Genomic DNA, 4,137 nt, shown 5'->3' with positions numbered 1-4,137 from the left:
CGTGTCACATGAAAGGCACTTTCTGTTTTAAGTGAAAGGAATATGAGAACTGGAGTAGGTGAGCCTTGCTGCATTAAGTCAGAGCATGATTAATCCAATAACATTTCAGAAACAAATGCGGCGCAACGTCTGTGTAATCAACCAACACAGAGTAACATTTATGTTATTAAAGATCTAACTCCACGAACCCAAAGAAAGTGACAAAATTAGCAGTGTGCGAAATTGCTCATTTTTCGTGAAGATTATGCAAAATCAAGCATATTTTGTTGAAATTGGATGTGAGGACATACCTTGCGTTAAAAACCTACATGAGATATTGAAAGGATACTGTTTTAGAGCGAAATGTCTCAGATTTCACAGATTTTGTGATGTTCAACAAGAACCTGTGTATCACAAGAGAACATTTCGCGAAATTGCGCAGCCACAAATTCTAGGGAAATTTAGCAAAATTAATGTAATCAATCACTCAATCAATCAGCATTTGTCGAGCGCAGCATTGTCTCCCCTAGGGGTTTCTGGGCGCTGTGGCTGCAACGTCTCAATCTAAAAGCCAGGTCTTGAGTTGCTCTCTGAAGTCCGCCAGGGAGGGTGTTGTTCAAAAATGGGGAGGAAGGTTGTTCTAGGTCTTGGTGGCGGCCTCACGTGTGGCTTCATCAGATGTGGGGTGTGTGTGTGTGCACAGCCTAGTGAGAAGGAGTGCAGGTGCCTTGCAGACAGATGGAAGTTTAGTTGGTGGTTAATGTAGGCCGGTCCTTGATCGTGTAGAGCTTTATAGGCTTGCATAAGGATCCTGAACTGGCATCTCTTCTGGTTGGGGAGCGAGCAGTGGTTTTTGAGGTAAAGGGTGATGTGGGTCCATTTGGGGAGGTCCAGGATGAGTTTGGCTGCAGCATTCTGTATGGCCTGTAGTCTTCTGAGGAGCTGCCGGCATAGAGAGAATTGCCATAGTTAAGGTGGCTGGTAATGAGTACCTGGATGAAGGTCTTTCTGGTGTTGACTGGGATCCATCTTAAGATTCTGCACAGTGTGCAAAGGATGTGGAAGCAGGAGTAGGTGACTGCGTTGGCTTGTCGTTTCATGGTCAGTACACTGTGAAGGATGATGCTTAGGTTGTCCGCATGATCTGTTGATGTGGGTTTTGGTCTGAGTTCTCATGGCTACCAGCTATGGTCCCGTACGGCGGTGTTCTTCTCGTAGCTCAGTACGTCTGTCTTGCCAGAGTTGGGTTTAAGGCAGTTATCTCTCATCCAGTTGGCTGCATTGGTCATGGCGTCACACAAGTTAGTTCTGATGGTGGAGGGGTCTTAGGTGAGCGAGAGGATAAGTTTAGTGTCGTCTGTGTAGGAAATTATGTTGAGGCCATGGGATCTGACGACATCTGTGAGTTCGGGTCATGTAGGTGTTAAACAGTGGGGTGCTGAGGGATGATTCTTAGGGATACAGTGCATATGTTGTCCTTCAATTAAGAGGTGAAGGGGGAGCAGACGGATGCTCTGTGTGCATCCTGTAAGGAAGGAGGTGATCCACTTAGGGTGTTTTGCTGTATGCCGAAGTTGTAGAGTCTGTTGATGAAGGTGTGGTGGGACACAGTGTCGAACTTACCTTTTTGTAACACAAAATACATAACTTTCATGAGATTACATCTGTGCAATGAAAGTTTTCCCAGGCCTAGAGAAACAAACATTGGCATAGCCAATAGGTCTCACTTTTGGGACCTTATAAGTAGTTATGCAGCAGAATATCCTTGGTGCAACAACATCAACCGTTGCATGGCAAAACACTTATAAGGTCCCAAAGGCGAGACCTATTGGTTATGCCAATGCTTGTTAAATATTACCAAGATAGTGTGGGCTGCTGCAAGTGTGTGGGGTGGTGGTGCTGCTGCGTGTGATGTACCTTATATCAAAAAACAGGAGTGCCAGGGCTCGGGTTCAATTCACAACAGCTTATTTATTTAGCTGGTGTGTGCCTTCTTTTTATGAATTCATGAAGGTATTGTATTTTCATTTATCGTTTTTTCAAATTTTTAAAAAGTATTTACATTTTGTGCAAGCTACAGAGGATTAGACATTCCTTATACAGTGGAAACAATACAAACAATTTTCATACATTGCGATACTTTCTGTATTTTCTGACAAAACAAATAGAAGACATTCATTTATAGTTACACTTTCACTATTTCAACTAGAAAACAAACATTCAATTTTGTACACCTAAAATTGTTCAGGTACTGGTCCTTATGACCAAGCAGATATAGTTAAATGGACCAGACACATTGGGCAATATGACTTTGATTGCATCGCACTATGTTCGCGTGCTAACCCCTAACATTTGGGTTGCCTCTCTGAAACAGCCGACGCGTTTCCAAACCCTTTGTTCAGTTAATAGGGTTCTTCCTCAGGGCTGAGCTGTGGTGTAAAATTGGGGGACATTTAGTATCTCCTTATCTCTAAACCGTTTAGCCAACTTGTTATATGGGTAAAGCATGTGGGGGAATTTTACCTCTTCTCACAATGATGTTTGCTGTGACTTTCAAAAGCGGGGCATCAGATTATCCTTACTTTTCACCATTGCCTGAATAAAATTAAAGGATGGTGGTCTCATGAGTTTTTAACCTTCTAACACTTGTTTGCACATTTTATGTCCGTGTTTGCAATGCGCTGTCACTTACTTGTTATGTGCATTTCAAATCACTCGTTGGGTTGAGGTGACCGTTTGTGGAAATCTTTTAGAGTTCTGCGGTGTTTCGTTCTGTTTGAATGAAAGTTTGAGTCAGTCCGTGTGTGGCAATGCTTGAATTTGAGTTACGTGATCTAACACTGTCGGGCTTACTTGTGTGTGACACGGTGAAGGACTCGAACACTGCTACGCTCTCTTTCGTTTGGAACGTCTTTTCCTTTTACCGGTTGGGGATTCTGTAGGTTTAAAACACAAGAATGCCGACCATTAAGTAACGGTCATAGTTCTACTTCACTATGCTTTGGTCTGTTTATTGCAGACTTCTTACCTTTGTCAATGGTTCTCTAAAGCATTTTTGGAGTCTCCGTGGGGCCGTGTAACTGTCATTCCTTACGCTGCTGTTCGAATCAGATTTCCAACACCCAGTAGAACTCAATTTCCTGTTTAAATATACTGCTAGGCATTGTGGGACTTGTAGTGTTTCACGTCTTGCAGTGTTTGGCGCTTATTAACTCTTTGGTTGTTCTAAGCTCAATGGCATAGTGTTTAGCGCAATGACTGGCACATTTCGTTAAATCGTACATCTTAACAGACGGTAGTTTAGCAGGTGGCTCAGTAATTGGATCTTTGCAATTCCAACATTTTGTTCAGCCCATCCACCACACAGTTAAATTTAAGGATTAAGTAGGCTTCTTTTTTCAGTAGCATGGCATCAACGTTTCCTCCTCTGGGAGGAACTTTCATGGCTTGTAATACTGTCCATTTGAAATCTGTCTCAATGTGTTGTTGTTCCACAAAGTGCTGTACCATGGGTGCAGACAACACTTTGTGTCTGATTCTGGATCTGTGTTGTGCTATTCGCTGATTAACTTTTGGGTGGTTTTCCCAATGTACAGCTTGGGACACGGGCACATAATTGCGTATATTACATTGCTTGTTTTGCAATTAGAGAATCCTTTATGTGTCCATTTTGTTGTGTTGAATTGGAATTCCTCCCCTTCGATCGTGTTAGGGCAGAAAGCACACGAACCACATTTATGATGACCTGTTATTGGTGGTAATTTCTACAGCGTGCGTAAGTCCGTTTTGGCTTGGCTGACTCCCAGGTCAGCTCTTACGATGTATTGGGCGATGCTTCTATTTTTCTTTAGAACGAACAATGGCTTCTCCATTGGAACTTCAGAATTCCTGATTAAATGCCAGTTTTTTTAAATAATGGACTTCAGTTTGTTGGTGTATGGCCCGAATGTTGTAACACAAACCGGCCTTTCGAGGGGTTTGGTCTCTTTTTTCTCAATAGTTCTTCTCGTGGTGTGTGCCATGCCCGTGTAGTTGAATGTTTCAAAAGTTTCGGGGGATAACCTCTTTGCCTGAGTTGGTCACTAAGTATTTGGGAGTGCGTTATGAAGTCTTCCTTTCTGGAACAGTTGCGTCGGATTCTCAACATTTGTCCGTACG

The sequence above is a fragment of the Lissotriton vulgaris genome, chromosome 2_1, assembly GCF_964263255.1.
Source record: "Lissotriton vulgaris chromosome 2_1, aLisVul1.2, whole genome shotgun sequence".
NCBI classification, from domain to species: domain Eukaryota; kingdom Metazoa; phylum Chordata; class Amphibia; order Caudata; family Salamandridae; genus Lissotriton; species Lissotriton vulgaris.
The sequence above is the reverse complement of the archived record's forward strand: the minus strand, read 5'-3'. Positions refer to the sequence as shown.